This window comes from Prionailurus bengalensis, chromosome A1 (assembly GCF_016509475.1).
Source record: "Prionailurus bengalensis isolate Pbe53 chromosome A1, Fcat_Pben_1.1_paternal_pri, whole genome shotgun sequence".
Classification (NCBI taxonomy): Eukaryota; Metazoa; Chordata; class Mammalia; order Carnivora; family Felidae; genus Prionailurus; species Prionailurus bengalensis.
The window spans coordinates 164,421,687-164,448,435 of NC_057343.1; the positions used below are offsets into that span (position 1 = coordinate 164,421,687).

Here is a 26,749-nt window from a genome sequence, read left to right on the forward strand (position 1 = left end):
AAAGGGACCATTTCTATTTAGTTTTTAGTCTCTGCATTGTTTCCCCTTGTGGCACAAATCTTACATGAAAGGGAAACAAATCAATGAAAATGACATCATTCACATTGTTTTAGTCATTACTGTGATAATATGAATCTTGTGTGTGTATGGCATTATATAGTTTTTCAGAGCATTCTTATATATATTGCCACATCTACCCCACACTATAGCCTATTTAAAGGATGATAGTCCTGAGGTTTATAGGACATGGCTAGAGTCATGCAGCTGGTTCCTTCTTTTTTCAGGAGCGTGCACGTTGGCTTCTGTGAATATGTATAAGCTAAGCAATAACCAATAACCATCTATTCATGGAAGATGGGATTTGGGTACACTTAAAGAAATTTACTCAGCTGCTGACTCATTAAAGAGTATATTTATCATTGGTGGTGGCTGGGTTGTCAAGCCGAAAAAACAGCTTTGTTATTGGAATTGAGTCTGTAAATTCTTCAGAGGAGATTCTTTATAAACAAGAATATGCATTAATTTTCTCCTTTTAAGTTCATCATTTCTGTTTGCAGGATTCACATGTCTAAAGATGAAGTAGATAAAAGTGTTCTAAAACTGGAAGAAACTTCCCCCCAAATGGGGGGGGGGGTTTATAATACCGAAAGATATTTAATTTCTGCTGAACAGTATTACTAGGTACAGTGTCGCCTTGTGTATGTCAAAATATTTCAGACAAATGATTTTCATATATGGAATTTAAATAGCAAGGCTCATGACATTTTACTTTTAACCTACAAGATACATTGAATACAATTAAAATAGTCAAGTTAATGTCAAAGGAAATAACAAAAATAACTTCTCTGATTTAATTTAAATTTAAAATATATTTTCAGTGTTTCAGAGAAAGAGTGAGGGTATTGCAGAAATTGCTCTATGTTATAGTAGTTGAGAAAGCAGAGTGTGTATTTTGTATGATGTAACACCTATTGCAACATTTGAATGAACAAAATCTGAATGGGAAAATACACCTTTGTAGTCAAAGGGAATAATATATCACTTGAATTGTGTTCCTGAATTGCCATTTGTCTGGGAGATTGAATTTTTGAACATAACAGCAGTAAAATGCAAAAAAGGCAGATTAATATAGTGATGACTGTGAAAAAATTTAAGTGCTCAGGATCAGAATTTGAACTTATGGTCCACACAATAGTACTCCATTTCTTTCTTACAAATATGATTATTGAAAAGATTAATATTTTATGTTGAAAAGCCACTTATTTGAATAACCTCTCAATTATATTCCCCATTAAAGATGTTTTTTCCCCCACTTTTTAGTTGAAATAGCGATATGTATAAAATGCAGTTGATGTTCTGGCTTTCAATCTGACAAGCTTTTGCAATATGTAGAATACATGATAGGCAGAGCCCTTTCAAAATGTTCTTTTTGAGCTTTTTTCTGGGTAATGGTTTCTGGATTAGCCTAGGGATTGGTGCTGCGGGTAGCATCTGAGATAGTGGTTTCTTTTTCTCTAATCCTGTTCTTTCCTATGTGGCCCACTCTTTAAGTCCTTCTTCTTCCCTCCTTTTGCTTCTTTTCTTGTTGATTTAATTCTTCTGTTCAACAATAATATCGAGTGCCTCCTATATGCCAGGCATTATTCAATAGAGCTCCTTGCTCTCTTGAAGCTTCCCATCTTGTGAGGCAGGTGAACCATCACACAAACAAGTGAAAGTATTCACTATGATTAGGCCCAGAGAGTAGTGAGAGAGAGCAGGGCACCTTTGTGCTGGGGAGGTGGGGGGAGGCAAAGTCCGCTCACTTCGTGTGGAAAGATGGAGCTGTTTCTTCCTTCTTGAGCCTTTTTCTGTTTATTCTCAGCCTGATTCCTAATAGCCTGACTGCACTCACAACTTTCACATACCCGGAGTTGAAGCCAGTGCCACGGTGTGTCTCTTCCCCCACTTAGAGATCTGCCAGTGACAGAAAAACGTCATTCCCTAATGTGCTTTTGCTTTTCTTACTTCCTATTAAGCATAATGATCGAGTATTTTACAAGACATTCCTGATCCTTCCACCACCACCTAGCTTCATTCTCTTAGTACCACACATGTTGTATTTGCTTCTGTTATAGACCCTCTCACGTTGCCTTATAACGTTTCTCTTCCATCCCGTTATTATGCCACCCCAGCTGCCCCTGTAAAAGCCAGGTAAGCATGGTTTCTGTTTATCTTTATTTTTTCCCCCAGAGGTTAAACAGTGACTGAAGCAAATAAGTTTCAATAACTTATGTTGTATTTTGTAACCATATTAATAAATGGGTTATTTTTATAGTGCTTACTCTTACAATAATTCCAAGCCACAAATATACTTTTTTCCAAGATGTAAATTGTTAAGTGAAAGCACAAAATGTAATATATTATGGGATTAATTTCAGAAACTAAATGCACTCTTGTCAATTAAATAAAATGTAAAAGGTACATTAATAACTAGTTTCCTCTGTTTCAGTATTTATATTTTTCATAGCCAAAGACAGCAGGATTCTGAACCACATTTAGAATTAATCAGAAGAAACCTAAGAGGCATGTAGAAAAACAGCATAATTATATATGTGGTTTTATATATGCACTGCAAAGTGAAATTAGATAAGTCATTTGAAGAGTTGTATGATTCATTATAATGCAATCCATTATGTGGCTCACCTTAAATTGTAATGTAACACTGAAAAAAATGCCACGGCCCTAAAGAAATATTTTATGTGAGGGATGTCATCATGCATTTACCGGAATCAGTATCGATATTTTGTAAGTTTTCATAGAAAAACTTCTAAACATTTCAAAGCAACATTTAAAAAGAACATTCCATTGTGAATATTTAGTTACGTGTTTTTATTTGTTCACTACTAAGATAGAGAAAAATTGATTATATTGAGATCATCCTTAAGGTTTTAAAACTGCCATTATTTCCATTAGTTAAAAAAAAAAGTAAGTATCGATTTATAGATCAGCAGTCATTGACTTTAAACATCAAGGCATTTTTGTATTTTGTACAGCCTTTTAAAGTCTACATACGTTTTTACTATCTTTAGTCATACCAATTTTAAAGAGTGGTCATTAAGTTCTTTGGACATGAATTACTTGCCCCCAAAAGAAGAAGAATATTAATAATATAAATACTTATGTTTATTTTTTGTAAAAATATCTACATTTAAAGTTTTATATTGTTCCTTCCAAGATGTCAGTTAGCAGATAGTAAAATGACAAATTCAGCTAAATATAATGGAGAGAAGGGAAGAAAAAATGTGAATACAACTTAATAATTTCTTAACTTTTGTTTTCTTCTACGTGTCAGAGAAACTTATTTAAACTCAAGTTTTAGTTGAATGGTAATTTTTATTATTTAAAAGAGAAATGTGGCATCATTGTAATTATACTCTCAAGGTGTATGTTTGCTTTGTTTTGTTTTTAATTTATTGTGAGTTCAAAGGGAATAGCTGTCTCATAATGAGTTTCTGTCCGTGATCAGGAAATAAAAAGAAGAAAATAGTGAGGAGAGGGCCTCTGCTTCATATTCTGATCCATCAGGATAACACATATGTCATGCATGTTCTTAATTCTTGATTAAAAATCTCGATTAAGATGGAAGAGATTCTGGTTTTTCACCTTTAAATATTCTTTAATATAGAGAGTTGACAGTGATGGATTGACTATTAAGTAATAAATATAGAATCAGAGGTCTGGAATAATCTTTGAAATATCACCTCCAACTCCCTGAATCTCAGAAGTAGTACATTGAAGTATTTGAATTCCTAAACATCTTTAAAGAAAATTTCATCACTTTTTTATTGTGATATATATCATACAGATGAATGCATAAAGCTTAGACAGTTTAAAGAATAGCCATATATTCCTATGGGACCAACACCCAGTTCAAGAAATAGAACATTACTCTTGCCCTAGAACATTACTCTTTCTCTCTACATGAAATTGCTTTTACTTTCTATCGAAACCAGTTCCAGTTGTCAGAGTTTATGTTCAAGGATTACATGTAGAATCACTGTGTTCCCCTTACCTCCCAAAGTTTCAGGGCTTTATTACTGGAAAGAGTTAAACTCAACAGAGACCCTGCCTAGACCAGAAGTATTTCTATTCCTGGTGATTCTGAAATGCATTTAGTGGCTGAAAATAAAAGTGTGTCATTTAGGTAATTGTGCCAGGTGATGTGTTTGTTGAAAGAGCTGTGGGGAGCATCCTTCTATCTGTCTTTAAAATGCAGAGGCTTAAGATGAAATGTTGTAGAGATTTGGGCAGATGGGACTGAGAAGAGATTCTTGGGTTGACATCGATTAAATCCATCTTTCAGGATGATAGAAAAGATCCAGTAGTACTATAATCAGCTGAAATAGTAGGGTAGAAGGTGACTACTGGGAGGCAATTTTCAATTAAGACATCAGACAAATGTGGGCACCCGGTGGCTTAGTTAAGCCTCCAACTTCAGCTCAGGTCATGATCTCACCGTTCGTGAGTTGGAGCCCTGCATCAGGCTCTCTGCTGACAGCTCAGAGCCTGGAGCCTCCTGCTTTGGATTCTGTGTTTCCCTCCCTCTCTGCCTCTCCCATGCTTGCATTCTGTCTCTTTCTTTCTCAAAAATAAACAATTTAAAAAAGACATCAAACAAATGACTTCAGTGAGTGTAATCAAGTTTTTCAGAAGGAAAAAAAAGTGTACTGTCATTTTTTACTAGACACTAGATCTTTAAATATACACCTCAGTGTTCTGCCTACAAAACATGTTGCTTTTCTTCATTTTGATAGGTACAGCATTATGTCCAAACTTATTTCTTATGCCATTTCTTTTTTTTTTTTAAGTTTATTTATTTTGAGAGAGAAACAGAGGAAGAGCTTGAGCAGGGTAGAGAGAGGGGGGGAGAGAGAATCCCAAGCACGCTCCATGCGGTCACTGCAGAGCCCCACACGGGGCTCACCGTGGGGCTCACTTTCAGGAACCGCGAGATCATGATCTGAGCGGAAATAAAGAGTCAGACAATTAACCGACTGAGCCACCCAGCCTCTCTTCTTATGCTACTTTCTTACATTAGGGCCATTTGTTTGGTTTTGTTTTATTGTATTTTGGATTATTAATCACTGAGCAGATACTTTATTATTATAAAAGGAATTATAAATATCATTGAAATGGTGCTGGTGTTGAAGGAGCAGATGGGTGCTGATTTCTGCAGTTTTTTGTCTTTGTTTTTTAATATTTTCCCAAAGATAGCTGTTGGCAAAGTATAACAATCTGTGATCAGATTACTGGAACAGAAAAAAAAAAAAAAAAAAAAGGAAAAGGAAATTAACCATACATAGGTCTACATATATTTTTTCTAAAAAGAGAAAAAACCCAACACCTCTAAATATGGATATTTGTTATAATTAAAGAACATAGAAACACTTCTATCAGACTTAATATTGCACCTCTCCCATTTCATGATTTTCATTTTCCCTTGCCCTCCTGTTTACCTCGATGCTCTGTAGTGGATCCGTGAAATAATCATTGCTGCCGGGGCAAAGCTCCCACCAGCCAGGGATGTGACAGTTCACAAAGAGAGATGTTTTGGCATTCCCAGACACAGAAGGACATTAAATTTGCTGTGAGACAGAACAGGTCTTCTTTATTTTGACCTATAAAACATAGATGCTATTGTAAAAAATATCACTACACAAAATATCTTCAGCCAGTAGCTTTGGATGATATCAGTCTTCAAGGTTTACACTGTATTTTATTACTGTATGTTTTGCCTCCTCCTCTTTATATTTTGAAAAGAAAACCAAGGGGATTCACTATACTATATATCAATTTTGAAGCAACTTGTCTGGCTTCAGAGGCATCTCTGAAAGGAGTGTCCCATTGCCTTGTTAGAGTATATTCTTTAACATGTTAAAGGATCATAGGTTTTAATATCACTAGCTGGGGTAAAGGGCAAGAACTAATCAATATTCTTTCCTAGATCTGTCCCAGGGTGTCTTGCAACCCTATCTGTTTCCTGTTTCTCCTTTACTTCTTCTGCTTGAGAGCTTTTCTAGTTAAAGTCTCCCACATCTCATACACAGTCCATTAGGATATCCCATTTTCTCTACCTATAAAGTATACTTGGAATCCAACCACTTGTTAACCTCAACTGCTACCACTTTGGATTGAACTACCAGGATAAGACAGAAAAAGATAATAAGATATAAAAATACTACCTAATAATAATATAATTTATAATAATATAAATGTATAATGATTTCATAAATTAATGAAATAAATTTATAATTTAATTTATAGGGGCACCTGGGTAGCTCAGTCGGTTGAACATCCGACTTCTGCTCAGGTCATGATCTCAAGGTTGCTCAATTTGAGCCCCACATTAGGTTTGCTGCTGTCAGCGCAGAGCCTGCTTCAGATCCTCAGTCCCCCTCTCTCTCTGCCCCTCTCCCGCTTATGCTCTCTCTCTCAAAAATAAATAAAGCATTAAAAAATACTGTAAATTTATAATACTATAATATAAAAAGAAGAATATACTTTCCTTGCTTTATCCCCTTGCTCCTCCATTCTTCCCCTCAGTCCACAATCTCCATAAAGAAGCCAAAATGATTAATTTGAAATATAAATCCAATCATGTCCTTCTTCTCGGCCTCTGTAGTGACTTTCCATTTGACGACAGGCCATAGTCCTTACAGTGACCCATAAAGCTCTGCTGATCCAATCTCCATTACCTGCCTGAGCTGCTCCCCTGAATTGATTCCAGCACATTTGCCTTTTTGTGGCTGCTTTGCTCCAGCCCTTTCATCTCCCTGGAGACCTCTGTAGACAGCCAGTGTTCTCACTCCTGACCTCCTGGGAGTCTTGGTCACCTGTCACCTTTATAGTCTCATAGTTTACTGCTTATCTTATCCTAACATTCTCATTCTCTCTTCCTCTGCTCTCCTTTTCCCATGATGATCATCACCTTCTAACATACAATGTCACTAAACTATTATGTGTTTATGGGCCATTTTCTTGCTACGATGTAAGATGCATGAGGGCTGAAATCTTCCATTTGTCCATGGTGTATTTTAAGCACTTAGAAATTATTTATTCAGTAAATGAATCCGTATAAAATAAATGATTGGTATACACCTTACTGGCTCTTCACTTTTCTTCCTTCCAGATCTCATAGCTGCCCTTATTTGTAACTAGACAAATGGGTGGCATCAGCACTAAATCTCTTAGATGTAGCATCCTAAACCAAATATTAGAACCAAAATTTTAAAAGGAAAGTGAATCTCAAATATAAATATCTTTAAGTCGTTTTTAAAGCATGACCATAACACCCTTATTTCTGTCTCTCTCAAAAACATCTACAAACTTTCATTATCGCTTTTGGTTCCAAAAAGGAGTTACCAAAAAGAGATGTTTTCAATCTAGATTTAATATCCCTATTGATATCCATGTTACTCTAAGGGTAATTCAGTTCTCCACTAATTTATAGATGGGAGGAATGAGAATCTTGGAATAAATGCTGAATATGATCAGATAAGAAAATAGATCAAAATCTTCTTGTCATAGTCCTTTTAGGCTGCTATAACAAAATACCATAGACTGGGTGGTTTTTAAGCAAAAGAAAGCTATATCTCAAAGTTCTGGAGGCCAGGAAGTCCAACATCAAGATGTCAGCAGATTAATATCTGATGAAAACCTGCTCCCTGTTTCATAGGTGGCCATCTTTACATTGCATATTCATGTGGAAGGGACAAAGAAGCTCCTCAATGTCTCTTATAAGAACACCATGCCCTCATCATGTACCACTGCTACCTAATCATCTGTCAAAGGCCCCACTTGCTAATATCATCACATTGGGTGTTAGGATTTCAACATGAATTTTGAGGAGGGACACAAATTTTCAGTCTATAGCACCTCTCTATTCACAGAGATAGAAATAAAATTACATCAAGATTAAAGGTGGAAAGTTTGGCATTAAATACCACAATAATATGGGATGCCTGGGTGGCGCTCAGTTGGTTAAATCTCCGACTCTTGGTTTTGGCTCAGGTCATGGTCTCATGATTGGCGACATAGAGCCCCACGTTGGGCTTTGCACTGGCAGCATGGAGCCTGCTTGGGATTGTTTCTCTCTCTTTCTCTCTGCCCTCCCTCCCCTCAAAATAAATAAATAAGCATTTCTTTGGGGCGCCTGGGTGGCTCAGTCGGTTGAGCGTTCGACTTCAGCTCAGGTCACGATCTCACGGTTCGTGAGTTCGAGCCCCACGTCAGGCTCTGGGCTGATGGCTCAGAGCCTGGAGCCTGCTTCCGATTCTGTGTCTCCCTCTCTCTCTGCCCCTCCCTCATTCATGCTCTGTCTCTCTCTGTCTCAAAAATGAATAAACATTAAAAAATTTAAAAAAAAAAGCATTTCTTTAAAAAAAATGAAAATCCACAAAAATATGAAAAAATTCGTTTCTGGCAATAGTGTTTAAAAAGCAGCCACTCTACATATCATGACCTTGTTGAAAAGGGTAATTATTTAGGTCAGTATATGAGTATTTTGTGTGAACTTACATGATAACATTTGAAGACAGTGCAGGTTCTGAATGAAAGAGTAAAGATCTCATATAAATTAATGGAAAAATATAGATCCACAGAAAGTGTAGTGGAAATATGGGTTGGGTGCTAGAACAGGAAGATAGATGAAAAATTTTGCCAAAAAATTTTAACCAACTTTGGCTGAAAAATTTTACCAAATGCTAATCAATGAAGGGAGGAACCTTTTGTTTCAGTTTTACCCCTAAAGTAGGTCACAGTGTCATATGCTAAAAAGCTAGAAGGGACAGCAAGTGCATTTGATTAGAAAATCAAGGTCCCAAATATCATTTGAAAGGGGTTTGAGCAAAACAAATATAATTTAATGCAGTAGTGAGGACTTCTATAGTTAGTCCAAAAAAAAAAAAAAAAACTGCATAACGAAAAGATGGTAAAGCTGTATAGCATAGAAAGATCATTAGAATTCTAGTAGCTACCAGAAAAAAGAGTCTGATGTGAAGATTAACTATTGGAATGAGCACTCAGGGTACAAGGATACTTCCTAGGATTTTTTGCTTTCAGAAACCACAATTTAAGAGGGACTTGAAAAATGGAAACTCTTTCCAAGAATGTTCGTCAGAGTGGGAAATGAAGGAAGAGGAATGAACTGTCCGGAAAATACACTGCTTAGGCACTGACCGTGAAGCTCATTTAATCCCCTTAACTCTGCAAGTGGATTAATGTCTCCACAATATAGAAAATTTAGTATTGCTCTTTTTACTAAATCGAAATTATCAATGAAACTTTCAAATGGACACCATCTTGGGAAAATATCTCAACAGAACTAACTCAAGAAAAAATAAAAATTGGAAAAGGTCTGTAACCGTTAAAGGGATTCAGTCACTAGTTAAAAACTTATTTACAAAAAAATCTCAAAAGGCCTAAACATTTTTGCAGGAAACTTCTATAAACAATTTCGAGAATATACAAATTGAACAAAATACAGTCTAGAAGAATGTTTTATTTGCAAGTCATTTTATAAGGCTTGGATAATCTTGATGTCAAAACCAGAGAAGAGAATATGATAAGAGAAAATTAAAGGTAAATCTTATTTGTAAAATTAGATGAAAAAATCCTCAGTGAAATAATAAAAACTGAACCCAGCCACATATTTAAAACATGTATCATGACCGAAGGTGTTTTATCGAAAATGTTAAAGAGTGGTTTGACCTCAGAAAATTTATTAAGGTAATTTCCCACATGAGTAGATTAAAGGTTAAAAAAAGCACATTAGTAATGATTTCACAAAAATATTTGATAAAATTCAGTGTCCCATTGTAATAAAAACTCTTAGCAAACTGGAAATAGAAAGTAACTATTCCTAACTGGATAAAGGGAGTCTACTAAGACCCACAGCAGATGTCATGCTTGATGCTGAAACATGTGAAGTGTTCGCTTTATATTAGAAATGAGGCATGTCTACTCTCACTGCTCCTATTTACTGTTGTAGTAGATGTCCTAACCAGAGCAGTAAAACAAGAAGAATGAAAATTCAAATATTATATATAAATGTAAATTAAAATGAATATATTTACATATGGTTAGATTAAGATACATTAAAAATAGTAAAGTCTTTTCTTTGAAACAACATTAATCAAACTATTTTTAATTTTTTTTTCAATGTTTTTTTATTTATTTTTGGGACAGAGAGAGACCGAGCATGAACGGGGGAGGGGCAGAGAGAGAGGGAGACACAGAATCGGAAGCAGGCTCCAGGCTCTGAGCCATCAGCCCAGAGCCTGACGCGGGGCTTGAACTCACGGACCGCGAGATCGTGACCTGGCTGAAGTCGGACGCCTAACCAACTGCGCCACCCAGGCGCCCCAATCCAAACTATTTTTAAATGATGCATAAAAGGGAGGAAAATTAGGTTGTCTTTATTTGTTACTTATGGGTTTTATAAATACGTTCTTTGTTTCTATTCAAAAGTGCTGATATTAATGGGAAAAAAGCCATGGGCGAAACAAAGTCTAGAGGAAACGATTATTTTGTTTTGGAAACTATTTGACATAAAAATTCTTTAATTAAACCGTATTGTCTTAGTCATAGTAGATTCAATTTAGCTAACATATAGTATAGTATTGGTTTTAGAAGTAGAATTTAGTAATTCATCCCTTACATATAATACCCAGTGCTCATCTAAACAAGTGCCCTTCTTAATGCCCATCACCCATTTAGCCTATCTCCCCACCTACCTCCCCTCCATCAACCCTCAATTTGTTCTCTGTGTTTAGGAATCTCTTAGGGCTTGCCTCCCTCTCTGGACATAGTGTATGTTTATAACAATGATAAAAAAATTTCTGTAGAAAACTGGTTTACTACATTGGGTCCCACAGACTTTAATCCTACTGGGCAGTAGTGGTATATAATTTGGGAGTGGATTTGACTACATACAGCAAAACAAATGAAAATATTTCAATAAGGTAGCAGTTAATTTCTTTCACAAAGGAAAGAGATATATGTGTTTTGGAGATAAGGTGGTCTGGCTTTTCCATATATTCATCAGGGACCCAGGCTCATTCTAGCCTCCCACTCTAGCATCTTTAGGTATAGTCCTTGTCCTCATGGTTCAGCCCAGCTGTGAAACCTCCAGTCATAGCATGCCCTTTTTAGCCAGCAGGATAGATGAAGTGGCAAAGCAGGACGTACAAATAATACTTTGGCTTTACCTATCTGCTGTTGAGGGTGAGGCATGTCATCCTATAATTGAGCAGCAATGTGACTAGCTAAAAATTAGGGTTTTTGTGCTGAAGGTGGAAAGGGAAAGGGATATTGTAAGGCTAGTGGTCCTTGTTACAGGTCAGGTGGCTGTTTAAATTCATAATAATGCTGGTTTAATTGTTGGAAGATTAGAGTTTTTTTAAAGTTTATTTATTAATTAAGTTTATTAATTAAGTTTATTTTTTTTAAGTTTATTTATTCTGAGAGAGAGAGAGAGAGAGAGAAAGAGAGAGAGAAAGAATCTCAAGCAGGCTCCATGCTGTCAGTGCAAAGCCAGGTGTAGGGCTCAATCCCATGAACCATGAGATCATGAACTAAGCTAAAGCCAAGAGTTAGATGCTCAACTGACTGAGCCACCCAGGCACCCCACAGAGGAGACATACTCTTCACTTGATTTTTTTGTAATGTTATTTATTTTTGAGGGAAACAGAGTGCGAGCAGGGGAGGGGCAGAGAGAGAGGAAGACACAGAATCTGAAGCAGGCTGCAGGCTATGAGTTGGCAGCACAGAGCTCGACATGGGGCTCGAACTTACGAACCCCAAGATCATGACCGGAACCAAAGTTGGATGCTCAATCAACTGAGCCACTCAGGTGCCCCTTTACTTGTTTTTACCTTTTAAGATGACTTTGTCATTATGAATAGTAAACACACTAGCATAGAAACAAGAAATAACACATATAATAAGCTTCATTAAAATTCAGTTATTTAGAGTGAAATTGCCTAATTCTTCCAGGCAACTCATACTAACAAATTGTACTTAGCATAATTGCTGGGTTAATATTATCTCTTTTTCCAAATTACATATTTTTGATTCACATTTATTATGGCAGTTGTCCTCTGCACTTGGAGTGATAACACACTGTTTATTTATACATTCTAGGACCCAGAATCAAGCTTTGATTTTTCTACCATCTCTACCTGCTCACTCCTGAACTGTTACAAACACACAGACATACACGCACACACACACACCCCCCCCCACCTTCATTATCATTTCACCTATTGATGGACCCTTATGTTACCTCCATATCTTGGCTATTGTAAATAGTGCTGCAATAAACATAGGGGTACATAAATCCTTTCAAAACAGAGTTTTTGTTTTCTTTGGATAAATGCCTAGTAGTGAAATTATTGGATCATATGGTATTTCTATTTTTAATTTTTTGAGGAGCTCCCATACTTTTTCCACAGTGACTATACCAATTTACATTTCCACCAACACTGTACATGGGTTCCTTTTTTCCACATCTTCACCAACACTTGTAATTTCTTGTGTTTTTGAGTTTAGCCATTCTGACAGGTATAAGGTGATATCCCATTGTGGTTTTGATTTTCATTTTCCCGATGATGAGTGATGTTGAGCATCTTTCCATGTGTCTGTTGACCATCTGTATGTCTTCTTTTGAAAAATGTCTGTTCAGGGCCTCTGCCCATTTTTTAATTGGGTTGTTTGTTTTTTTGGTGTTGAGTTGTGTAAGATCTTTACATATTTTTGATATTAACCCCTTATCATTTGCAAATATTGTCTCCCATTCAGTAGGTTGCCTTTTTGTTGTATTGATGGTTTCCTTTGACGTGCAAAAGTTTTTATTTTGATGTAGACCCAATAGTTTATTTTTGCTTTTCTTTCCTTTGTTCTTAGGAGACATATCTAGAAAAATGCTGTTATGTTTGATGTCTGAGAAATTACAGCTTGTGTTATCTTCTAGAATTTTTATGGTTTCAGGCCTGACACTTCGATCTTAAATCCATCTTGAGTTTGTTTTTGTACGTGGTGTACATGTAGCTGTTGAGTTTTCCCGGCACCATTTATTGAAGAGATTATCTTCTCCTTAGTGTATATTCTTGCCTCTTTTGTCATAGATTAATTAACCATATAATTGTCGGCTTATTTCTGGGCTTTCTATCCATTGATCTATGTGTCTGTTTCTGTGCTAGTACCATACTGGTTTGATTACTACAGCTTTGTAGTATATCTTGAGACCTGGAATTGTGATACCTCCAGCTCGGTTTTTCTTTCTCAAGATTGGAGAAAAAGAGAGCAATTAACGGATAGGCTGTTTTGAATAACTTTATGAGCCAGACTTTGAGTAAGACATAATTTCTCCACTGGATATGCACAATGATACTAGGATTTGGGTAGTTCCGGAATCTGGAAACATTCCACTATCAGGGGCTGTTCTAAGAGAGGAGGAAGAGGGGGGCATTAACATTGTTCTAAGAAGCAAGTCAGCACAATGCCAAATGATAAGTCTTAACAGCTTGGTCAGTGATACTGATAGACAGTGTTCTATCTTCAGTCCTGATGCTTTAAAGAAATCAGTACAGCCTAAGGGCTTGCTGATCCATGAACAGAGGCACCACCACATGTGATCCAGCACATGATAAAACATTTTAATATTTCTAGAACTGTGCTTTCTTACCTTGGATATGTACATTTAATGTAATCACTCTTGTTTTTTTTTTTTTTTTCCTCCTTGCAAAGTTTCTATTAAGTTGAGGGTATACTTCGAAAGTGATGGTTGGTCCAAACAGAAATTCAAAGGAAAAAAAAAAAATAACTTCAACCTAAACCTCACAGCTTATATAAAAACTAACTTAAAATGTATCACAGCTAAATGTGAAACATCAAACTACAAAACTTTTACGAAAAAAAAATAGGAGAAAATCATCAGGACCTAGGGCTAGGTGAAAAGTTCTTAGACCTGACACTAAATGCACAATCCATAAAAGGGAAAATTGACAAATTGAAGTCATCAAAACTAAAAACTTTTGCTTCAAAAAAGATGCTGTGAAGAAGATGTGAAGACAGGGTACAGAGGCAGAGATATATTTGCAAACCACATATCTGACAAAGGCCTTTTATCTAGAATATAATATAAGCTTTCAAAATTCAACAGTAAAAGAAAAAAAAGCAATCCAGTTAGAAAATGGACAAAAGACATGAGTAGACATTTCATTGAAGAAGATATATAGTTGGCAGATAGGCATATGAAAAGATGGCCAACATCATTACTTACCAGAGAAATGCAGATTAAAAGCAAAATAAAATATTATTACACACCCACCTATCACACTGGCTAAAATGTAAAAATAGCGATAACACCAAATAAAGCCCAGGGTGTGGAGAACTGGATCACTCATACATTACTAGTAGAAATCATTTTGCACATAGCCACTCTAGAAAAGAGAATGACAGTTTCTCACAAAATGGCCATATGACCCAGCCAATTGCATTTTTGAGCATTTATTCTCAGAGAAACAAATTTATGTTCACAGAAAAACCTGCACATGCCTGTTCATTACAGCATAATTTAGGGAAGCCTCAAGCTGGAAACAATCCAAATGTCCTGCAAAAGATGATTAGTTAAACTATGGTACATCTGTACCATGAAATAAGACTCAGCAGTAAATAGGAATGAATTATTGATATGTATAACAGCTTGGATGTGTCTCAATGGAATTGTGCTGAGAAGCCAATCTCAGACGATGACCGAGTGTATGATTCTGTTTATAAAACATTCTTGAAATGACAAACTTATAAAAGATAGAGACCAGATTTCCTCATGTGCTGTGGACGATAGTTGAACAGGATGTTACCATAGGGAGAAATTGGATGAAGGTTATCTGGGATCTCTCTGTATTATTTCTTCCGACTTCATGTGAATCTACCATGATCTTAAAAGCAAACAAACAAAACTCAAGGGAAAAGGGACAAAAGACTCAACCTTGTAGTTAAATAACTTGCCTATGATCCCACAGCGTGTGAATATAGCAGTGCTTAGATTTGAACTCAGAGAGCTGACTTTAAATCTAGTCGCTGTTTCCACAACACATGCCATCCTCCTGGTCCCACTCAAGGTAAATAGCAGTAATTTTTACATGCAGGCCTTTGCAGCCATTTCTCCAAAGGAAAAAAAAAAAGTGAGAAAGAAAGAAACATTAAAATTAAAGAAATTCAAAGAAAATTGGGATCAGATGTTAGGTTGTAGTCAAACTCTCAACTGTGCCTCTCAAACATCTCAAGGTCACCTGGGCTTCTTGATAAAATGCAGATTTGAACTGAGTCAGTCTTGGGTGGAGCCTGAGATTAGTTCTGATAAGCTCCCAGGTGATGCTAAAATTGTAATCCGTGGACCAGTCACTGAGCAGCAGGGATAAAAGGATAAAAGAAACAGGGATAGCTGTTTGTAACTAAGGTAACGAAGAATGCCTTACAAAAAACAGCATTTCAGATGCAGTTAGGATACTGCACTCCAGTGGCACATGGAATGAGAGAGGAAGAAAAACATTGTCAGGCTGTAGTTTAAGCCTGGGGAATCCATCCATAAGTGAGGACAGCTGAGTGGAAAGAGACACACAAGAGTCAAAGCGTTGTGTTAAGATGATGCTTTGCAGTCAGTTGCAGCAAACAGCTGTTGTAAATGTGAGGTTGTCTACTTTTTACATTTGTGTGTAAAAGAAATTATTGATAATGTAGGAAGTTTATTGTGTCCACAGCCTAGACTGTCATCAGACCTGACAACTCCAGTTCCATTCAGTTAAGTGTTTTGGGATTTGATTTGTCCTGTTATCTAAATTAATTAAGGTCAGAATATCCAAAGTTCCATTTATTCAGGGGTACGTATGTTTAATTTTTGTATTACTGAATAGCACAAATAAATTGTGCCAAAGAGTTTTAGATGCCCTTCTTTCAAAGTCACTCTTTAATTATTAATGCTTTTATCAGGCTTTCTGAAAGGTGCCATGTTTCCGAGAGTAACTAAAGCTTGATGGGGCTTTATGTTATGATAGGAAATTAATAAATGAGTATGAGAACTGAGGAAACGAAGTGTGAAATTGTGTGGTATTTCAAAGTGTGAGCTTCTTTTGTGATCTATATTTTATCACACACTAGATCACATTTGGTGGAGTATTTGCTCATGGGTCAGCAAGCCTGTAGGCTGTCGTAGTTTCTTTAAAACAACAAGCTTGAAGGGTGGAACACTGATCAACTGCACCCCTGGCCGAGCTGCAAGACCTTTTAATTTCATGGGGTGTTGTACTGACTTGCTTCTTAGGAACAGGCTAATTCCTTTTTCTTTTCCCTCCTCCCTTAGAACAGTCCCTGATGGTGGAAATAATGACACACAAAACTACCCTTGAGAAGCTTACTTTCTCATTAGTCTCTCATCTCCACTCTTGCTCCCAGTTCCTCCACTTCAGCCTCCACTCCACAGCCAGAGTTTACAACACACCTGTGATTCCATCACCTACAGGATGAAGTCTCAATGTATCTTGGCACGGATCACAGGGCCTCTTGTGTGTTGGCTCCTGCCTTTCTCATCAGCCTCGTTTTCTAGCCCTCCCCACTTCCAGTGTTCCTTGAGCTCTGGCCATACTAAACTACTTGTAGTTCTTAGAACTCACCTTGCTCACCTGCCTCTAGGTTGACCTATAAGCTGTTTTCTCTATTTGGCACGTTTTGTTTGTTTGTTTTTGTTTTGTTTTTTTTTCTGCTTGGCCACCTGCTGGACACTTGATCCCTAGCTTAGTCACCTCCTCCATGAGACTGCCTTAGTCATGGCTGTTTGGTTTCAAGGTATAGAAATCCACTGAAATTATCACCAAAAAAGTGTTTATGTAAATGAAAATCAGGCCACTTGATGCTTTTCTGAACAGGACAGGAAATATGCTAGGGCTTTGGAGAGAACCCAGTTAGGAACCAAGTTTGCTCCCTTGGTGTTGTGTAGTTTCCATCACTCCTCTATGTGACTGATCCATTCTTCTCTTTTGATTTGTGAAGGGATGTTCTGGCTTCTCTACCCTTTTGTCACTTCAGCTTGCTAATGGCTTTGCTTTGGATTCCCCTGATAGCATTTGGCCCTGATATTACATAAATTTCTGATTCAGCTAACATCTCATTTTCACAATATCAGATTTTTAGGCAGAGATGTTTACACTGGCCCAGTTAGGTCAAGTGGCTGATTAGCTGTATACAGAGCTATATACAGGATTGTATACAGAGTGAGGTCCTACCGTAACTTCCATGGAGCCCACCATTCAAGGCTGGGAGGTGTCTTTGGTGCTGCTTCTCTGATTCTACCGCTCAGAGGGAGATGGTCCTTCCCCTTTCTCCGAAGTCTCACTTTACAGAGTTCCTACACACAGTTCTACTTACCCTTCACTCAAAGGGTATACTGATCTCAGATTTTAGGGCATGACATCTCAGTTCACATGAATAAGCCCTTCTCCAAATTCTGGGGTGGTTTTCTCATGGTTTTCTTGCCAAGTAAGAAGAGGAAGTTCACTTTTTGGAATGGCCGTGTTCTCACTGGCATTATTACAAAAACTTTGTTGTTGGTGGTGGTGCAGGGGACTCAATTCTGTTTATTTGGGGAAAATTATAATTAAATTTAAGAGAAAATTAGGTTTTTTAAATCTCTTGTGCTGTGAAAATGTATGTACTTGAGTGAGCTAAAGATAGTAAAATTACATCTAGGTTAATATCATTCAGCTCTCTAAACTCCTTCCTGACTATTCCAGTGAGAGTGCTTTAGATGATAAGGGGCAACATTTTTCTAAGAAAACTTATTTAAGTGGAAATATCCTAAAGAAACTCAATTAAAGCTGAAATCAGAATTATGGAGTTTTCTCTTTAAATACATACCACATCCTACAAATTGTTCCATGATGCTCTATTTTGAGAATTTATCTCACAGAATACCAGTTCTATAATAGAATAGGAACATGGTGAAGATTTTATTGATTAGGGCAAAGAAAAGTACTGTTTTTGAGAGGCCTATTCCATATAGCCTGTGTGATCCTCTTGACACACCTCTTACTTCATGCTGAGATTTGCTGAATATATAGAATGATTTCCCACTGTGACTGTCAGGAGAAGGGTATACCTGAGGAGAAGAAAAATTGGGTAAAAATTTTTGAATTATGAAATGTGATCTCTTTCTTTCTCTCCATTACCTTCCCCCCCCCCCTTTTTTTTCTTCTTTATCCAGGAAGCATAGAACTTGATTGTGCTTTATTTTTCCCACCCATAAGAAGATAATGAACCTATTGCCCTTATGTACTATGATTATTTTGGGGAATCTTGTGCGTGTACCTTATAAACCATAATGTTTTAGAAAGGTGAGACACTGTTAAGGGTCTAGTATGTGCAGTGAAGGGAACAAAGATGCCTCACATGTGACCCCTACCCTAAAGGGTTAGCACTTATTTGGGGAGTCAGGATAATCTAGTCTCGTTGTCTGAACAAGAGAAAAATCATTTGGAGTAGAATCTGCTCCTATTTTAAAAGCCCTTTCCCTTCTATCCCAGATTATTCTTATTATTGGATCAGTTTGGGAAATACTGACAAAAGATTTCATTTTCATTTTCTTCATTCATTAAATGGAGGATAAAATGCCTACCCAGGAGATTGTGACAAAGTATGAATAAGGTAACATTCCTGAAAGTACCCACATGGTGCTTGGAACATGATAGGTGCTTAGGAAATGGTAGCTCTCCTTCCTTTTAATAGAACGAAGAAAGAATTGACAGAACCTGAATGGAAGTACAAATTAAAGTGTCCTGGTAATTCAGAGCAGAGGAAGAAGGGTTTGTTTCCATTTGGGAAGGAGAGATGAATTCCCTGTACTGGCCCATCACTATGAAAGGTGGTGTGTGCAGCAGGTTTAGTGGGCAGACACTGGCATATCTTAGTTCTACAAGACTGGGTTTCAAATCCTGGGTTTTCACTGAACAGCTGAGGAACCTGAAACATGTCACTTAACCTCATGTTATCAGTTTTCTTATTTATATAATAAGAGTAATTAAAAAAAAAACTAACTCATAGGATTGTTGTCAGACAATAAAGCCCTCATTCATTCATTCATTCATTCGACGAGTATCTTTGAGCACTTGCTTTCTGTCAGGCATGGTTCTGCATGCTAGGGATATAGCAGTGACCAAAGAAAAAACAGAACCCCACCATATAGTCAGTGCTCAACAAATGAGAGCCATTATTATGCCGTAATAAAAAGTATTCCAGCCCTGTTAGTCTGATTTATATTTTGTTGCCATGACAGATATATAAATTACTGGAGCTTTAACCATTTGGCTGGAACCACAGAATCAAAATAATAAGCCTTAGCTGGAAAGAGCGCCAGAGCTCCTATGGTATTGCTGATGTTGCCCATTGTATACACATCTGTTAGCTGTTGATGCACAGTGAGTGTGCCCCATTATTTATTTTTTTAGAAGTAGTGATTGATTGATTGATAACTGTGTGATCTAGGTACATACTCCTATTAAATCCTTCTTGTGAGTCAGGGCTCATATTTTGAAGCACTTGATGGTGGTTATACTTGTAATCATTGACCAAAGGCATAATAAATTTAACAAGTCCACATCATGTGCACATATGCATATTTTGAAAGCAGGGCATTGACAAGGAAGATGAAGGAGAGGACCGGAGTAAGGATATACCACCTTAACTTCGTTATCATTAGCTACAGTTGGTCAACAACCAGTTCATTATGGTCAAGATTACCATATTAATAGTTTGTGCTGAATTGTTCCTAGTCTTAGTTTGGTGCTTATTTTGCTGGGGATCCTCTTTGTATACATGCATTGGTAGTGCATCAAGACCTTGAATTAGAATTTTGCAATGTATCGAAAAGCCAGATACTCCTTGTTAAAGTGTTATGATAACAGAAATAGTCAAGAAAACCAGGCGGGAACTTAAAAGATGGTAGGAAGAGAAATGCCATTATTACATTTTAGAGGCATTGTTCTTGAGTGCAAATGCATGGATGTCTTCATGAATTACGCAAGCTGAGAATTAGCACTATGAGCTTTTGTGAAAATTAGTGTTTGTGCAGTTTATTGATGGTGTAGATGCTACACGAAAGACATTTACCACCTTCATGAATAAGAATTCTTGTTTTTAGTTCTATTTTTAGTCATTTAGTTAAGGAAACAATTGTCTTCACCTTAAGATAATTTCAGTTTTGGATAGAAATTTGAACACAATTTTGTCAAATAAAACTCATTCATGTACATACTATTTTCCAGAAAAAAAGTGTTGCCTTCAGAGTAGACATATGTACATTAGCTTTTAATGAACAAGTCCTTTGTCAATTGTCCATCCCTCTATTTATCAGCTGTCATAGATGTATGTGGATTTATACTGACCTGTTTTTAACATTTTAGATGGTTAGACAAATATCCAAGTTCACCTTATTCTCATTCAACTAACAGAATAATTTCCTGCTTTCTGGGAATAAAAACATTGAATGGAAAATGAATAAAGGTGTGCAAAACAAATGCTGGATTTTTCATAATTCTGCAAGGTGGTATACTCCCTGACATCTCATGTTTCTTTTGGTTCATGTGAAGCTTCTGCTTTTGCCAAGGGCCAGGAGATACTACAGAGGCTCCAGTCATCCTTGAATATATGGTGGTCTGAGCCAAGTAGGGGTCAGGGAGAACTAAAATGCACATGAAGCCTTCTCTTGTCATCTTGCTCTGTTTCAGTCATAGCCATTGACATCAAGAGATTTCAGTGTATCATTACTGGAAGGGAAAGGAGTGGGGATAGTCTACCATGACTAGAAGACTATTTGGCTGTGTGCGGTTGCCCTCGTACATCAAAACCCACCTATTCCCTCATGGTAGCCTCTGAGCTTTTTATTCTTATCCAGATACCATATTTAGAAACAAGGTATATTATCCTAGATTAGTGCAAGTGGAATGGTTTTCCAGTACATCCTGTGTTGTAGGTCAGTCAGTTGTGGTTGACCCAAGAAAGTGAAGACCCAAGGAAGAAAAGTCAAGGGGGATAAGTTTTGTGGAAATAATAGACTTTGATCCTAAGGGGCCTGATGGGATCCTGTTTGTTTAGGGCACTTACCAGTAGGGTGGATTATTATGCATCAGATTTACAGAAGTCTGACCATCATCTTAGGACCCTGGAACACCATGCCTGTTGCAAAGTGATCAAAACTCCTAGGCCATGGTTTCAAAATTGATCCTCACCCCACCTGCATCAGAATATGCATTCCAGGTCCTTACCAAAAGCTACTAGATGTGGGTTGGTAGGTGTGTGCTCTGGAATCTGCATTTTTAAAATAATCTTATTAAGAATAAAGAATTTAATTACAAAGAAATAATTAGTGGCAGCTTATTTTCTTTTTGAAATTTTTAAAAATTTCAATTTAAAATTTGATACCAAATTCTCAAAACTAATTTACCCTTGGTTTACTTAATTTAAAAAGTATTTGTATACATTACTTGAAGTCAAACAGACAATATTGTGATGCATTTTTAAAATTTAATTTTTTTCATAAAAATTTCCAAAAAAAATATTTTTATTGAAGAGTGGTAAGTGCACTCTTTAACCTCCATTCCCTATTTCCCTTATCCCCCCATCCACCTCCCTTCTGGTAGCCATTAGCTCTCTATAGTTAAGAGTCTGTATCTTGGTATTTCTTTCTCTCTCTTTTTTTTTTTCTCCTTTTGCTCATTCGTTTACTATAAAAAGTTTCTGCACAGGGAGGGAAACAATCAACAAAACTAAAAGGCAAACCTACTTACTGGGAGAAGATATTTGTAAATGACATATATGATAAAGGGTTATTATCCAAAATATATAAAGAACTGATACAACTCAATACCCAAAAAAGAAATAATCTGATTAAAAATGGGCAGAAGACATGAACAGACATCTCTCCAAAGAAGACATCCAGGTGGCCAACAGGCACATGAAAAGATACTCAACATCACACATCATCAGGGAATTGCAAGTCAAAACCACAGTGAGATACTACCTCACACCTGTCAGAATGGCTAAAATCAAAAACATAAGGAACAGCCAGTGTTGGAGAGGATGTGGAGAGAAAGAAACCCTCTTGCTTTCTTGATGGAAATACAAACCGGTGTAGCCACTGTGGAACACAGTGTGGAGGTTCCTCAAAAAATTAAAAAGAGAAATAGTCTACAATCCAGTCATCACACTACTGTGTATTTACCCCCCAAATACAAAAACCCTAATTCAAAGGGATACATGCATCCCTAGGTTTATTGCAGCATTATTTACGACAGCCAAACTATGGAAGCCACCCAAGTTTCCATCAATAGATGAATGGATAAGGGAGATGTGGTATATATTTACAATGGAACATTGGTCAGCCATAAAAAAAGAATGAAATCTCGTCATTTGCAATAATATGGGTGAAGCTAGAGAGTATAATGCTAAGCAAAATAAGTCAAAGAGAGACAAATGCTGTATGATCTCACTTATGTAGAATTTAAGAAACAAAAGGAGCAGTGGAATCTGTATTTTAAGCTCCCTGGGAAATAATAAAGTTTGAACAACATTGTGTTATGGGATTGTAGGAATCGAACTCAGATTTAGGAAGACCCAATAGTGACCTGAATCCAGAAGATTTTGCTGGAAACATTGCTCTGGTTTTGCCTCTCACCTGACCCATTTGGACATGAGTAGATTGGCTTTGGTGAGAATGGCATTGATTTGCAGAACAGAGATTCACAACCTGGAGAACTTTTAAAAATCACACATTGCTTACCCTACCTCTCAAAAGGTCAAACTGAGTAGGTCTGAACTTAAGCATTTATATATGTATGTAAGATTCAAAGATCCTAGAATCGGAGGACTTTTGTACCAAGCAAGTGTATGACTTTATTTATCTAGTCTAATTTTTTTCAAAAACAGGCTCCTATCTCCCACTTTGCTTTTTGACTTTTCGTAAATACTTTGGAATAGTTCAGCAACTGGACATAGATCAGTTTTGATACTGTAAGACTGATGCTAGAGTATATTGGACTTTTTGGAGCAGTTTCTGTCTTCATGATTGATTCTCATGGAAGAAAGTCTTTTAAAGTGAAATATGCAGAGCCTCTCATGGCTATTGTGTTTCTTTGTCTTCCAAAAATCCCTATGAGGTAAAGGGGACAAGAATAGGTTTTATTGTTCTCTTTTAAATACTTGTAATTAGAGCAAGTCCTGGAAGATTCCTTGTGAGAGCAAGCTTGGATATGGTACATAGACATGCATTCATGAGCAAATGAAGACATTTGCTTCAAGAGCAAATTCAGGAATGTGTCTTGACCTAATGGTCAAGAATCCCCAGTTACAGAATACTTGGGTCTATTTCTATTACTAAATTTAAAGGGATTTGAATATTCTAAGTCTAAACCTCTCCTCAATTAAGTTATAGTTTATTCAAAATATGGTTTAATTGTATTCTAGGTAGTGGGGACTCCCACTGCATTCCTGAATAAATAGCTAAAGCACACATATTTTAAGTCTCTAGTCCTAGAATTTCAACAGAATTAGATAAGGCAAAAAAAAAAAAAAAAAAAAGGAGGAAGTGTATGGAAATGTTTTTGCCACTGATTACATGGTTTTTGTTTGTTTATGCCTCATTAATTAAAAGCATTTGTTTTATTTTGAAATATCCAGTTGCATCTTTATAACTAGGTTGACAAAATTAAATAGAAACTATCTTTTTTCCATTGAAAGAGGTAGTGTATATGTTAAGGTCATAGGCGAGTAGATATTTGGTGATATTTTAGCTACGAAAGCTGCCTTGAAGTATGAACAATAACAAATATAATTGCTGTTGTGTTTTACCTATCTTATTTAGAATTAAGCATTTTATTGTTTCCTAAGAAAGGTAAGTATTGAATACTTTATTTTAAGCTTTTCTTTTATTATCAAGAGTTATTTATTAATGCTTTCTGATTTCTTTTGATATATGACATAGAAAAAAAGTGCCCAAATTTTAGATGTTTTTGGTGGCATTCAGTTGAATTTTTAAAATTCTACCTCATCCAGCCATATTTTTGTCCTGTAACCACTGTTTTAGTCCTTAAACACCGTGTCTTACTTATAAATATTGAAGCTTCTTTATAAAATTTGGGGTGTATCGCTTTTAAAAAAATGGCTATCAGATAATGAAACTGTAATAAAAAATGAAGAACTACCCAGTGATTCCACAATATAGAATACAGAGAGTAAGAGTCAACATAATATAATTGGCTTGTGCAGACGGACAGAGTCCAGAGAATCAAGCAGTAATGTTGGTGGTTTATGCGTTCTGGGCATGTGTCAAAATGCAGGACATTGCAGGAGTGGATTCGATGTTTCATGAAAACAGCCTTGGTGAAAATCTGTGAAGCATGGATCCCTCATCGCTCCTGACATAGAACCTCGGCCAACACACTGCCTTTTTTCTCCCCTTAACTGGAGCTCCCGTGGCAATATCTAATGCAAACCTCAGCTGCTTTGTGGAGCTTTTTGGAATTGCCCTGTCCCTCAGGGATCTCTCCTTCTCTCAGCTCCTTGCTGCTCATTATTTTTGACACACAGCATTCAGTGTATGCTCCCCTGAGTTATTAGTTTCCTCTTTAATTATGTAATTAGTGGATGGTTCAGTGGTATATTTCTTGTCCCTTATCCAGAAGGCCAGAAAAATGCTTTTCTTAGAAAGACGTTCTACTGGGAGTCACAGAAACCCTGGACTAATAGACAGGAGACATTTTATCCCTGGTTCTCCTCTGATTGTGGGAAAGGAACTTTGAGCAGAGCACTTAACCTACCTTTGTTTCTTTCCTCTGCTATTAAATGAAGGAATTGAACTAGATAATCTCCAGATAATCTACTTTAAAATTGTGTTTCTGAGACTTCAGGTTCAATGTGGCAGATTAAGTACATGATTTTTTATCTTTTTTATCTCCCCAAATCTCTCTAAAAAGGGTAGAAAAGGAGTTTTAAAAAATTATAAACCTGAAAAGATAAAGAGACTAAGAGAGATTCTACAGCAAGTAACAGATTAATACATATTTGGAAAGTGGAAAGTAGAGAACTGGTAATAAGCTTCGTATCACAGGAGGTGTTACAACTAAGTGTCCTTGAGAGGTAAGCCCCACGAGAAGCAAGCTGATTGGTCTAAAAGACCACATGAAAGTTTCAAGCCTTGGTGATGGGCTATGTGGAAATCGGGAGTGCTATCTGGGGCTGCAACCAGGGAATTAATATGCAGTCTGTTCCAGCCTCCTCTCTCTTCCTGCAGAACGCTGGCAACATATTTGACCCTTTCAGGAGATGGGCAAGTTCTTCTCTAGAGAATTGAAAACCCCCCTGATGAAGAGGAACTTAGGTGTCTGAACTGAAAATGAGAATTTAAAAAAAAAAGAGAGAAAAAGGAAAAGAAACTCATTTGGAACAAGCAATGTAGAGAGGAATAGAAATTAGAAATAGCTGAACACAGAAAATAGAAAAAGTTGAGGAAATCGCTAAGAAAGGATGTAAACAAAACACACAGTAGAAAGGAAATGGTTTTACAATTTGAGGAGCATTCTAGCAGATCCCACATGGAAATATGGAATTCTGAAAAAGAGAACAGAGATAGAGAAAAGAAATTATCAAAGACATATATAAGAATATTTATCAATAGAATGATTTAAATCTTCAGATTAAAGTGACTTCATAAGATGAATAAGAAATGCCTGAGAAAATGAATGAGAAAAGACTTCTATTAGGGCACATCAGTAAAAGTTCAGAACAGGAGACTAAAGAGAAGATTTTTAAAGCTTCTGGGGATGAGAGAGGGGATATTGAGAGAGATCATAGATAAATTGTGAAAAATCAGAATTAGGTTGGCGTCTGACTTTTCAACAACAGGATTATAAGAGAGAATATAAAGAAGTAATATCCTTAAATCTCTTAGAGGAAATGATTGTCATCTTGTAAATCTATATCCAAACACAATGAAGGATGAAGCTAAAATAAAGGTATTTTATTTTTCGATAGATATTTTAAAGATAGGTGAAGGTGATTAAGAGGTACAAATTTCCAGATATAAAATAAATAAGTCATGGGGATAGTATAGCATAGGGAATATAGCCAATAAAAAAAATCCAAACGTGGTTCAGAAACCATGCCATAGTTCTTGAACTCTAGTAAAAATAAAAAGGTGTTCAAGAAAGTTAACAATCATAGGACAATTACTTGGCTCAGTGAAGAACAACATTTATATATCTTTAAATTATGGTTTTACTAAACCAGTGCTAGTATTTAATACAATTTAAATACTGATTTTACTAAAAATTGTGATATGTCCAGTACTGAATATAATAAAGGCCTTATATGAAAAACCCACAGCAAACATCATACTCAGTGGTGAAAAACTGAGACCTTTTTCCCTTAAGGTCAGGAACAAGACAAAGATGTCTGCTTTCACCGCTCTTATTCAACATAGTATTGGAAGTCCTAGCCACAGTAATTAGACAACATAAAGAAATAAAAGGCATCCAAATTGATAGGGAAGAAGTAAAACTCTCACTGTTTGCAGCTGGCATGATACTATATATAGAAAACTCTAACGACTCTACGAAAACACTACCAGAACTGATAAATGAATTCAGTAAACTCATAGGATATAGAT

General features: G+C 36.5%; 1 protein-coding gene across 40 annotated transcripts in view; it reads left to right on the top strand.

Annotated features, from left to right (window-relative positions):
- PAM (peptidylglycine alpha-amidating monooxygenase) overlaps positions 1-26,749 on the top strand; it is a 286,547-nt gene that overhangs the window by 83,503 nt on the left and 176,295 nt on the right. For 5 of the 40 annotated variants that reach the window (XM_043594665.1, XM_043594720.1, XM_043594869.1 and 2 more), the window contains exon 1: positions 19,372-19,508. The exons of the other annotated variants lie outside the window; for them this stretch is intronic. The gene's annotated coding sequence lies outside the window, so the exon portion shown is untranslated. Of the gene's footprint in view, positions 1-19,371; positions 19,509-26,749 lie in introns of those variants that run through there. 40 annotated transcript variants of the gene reach the window in all.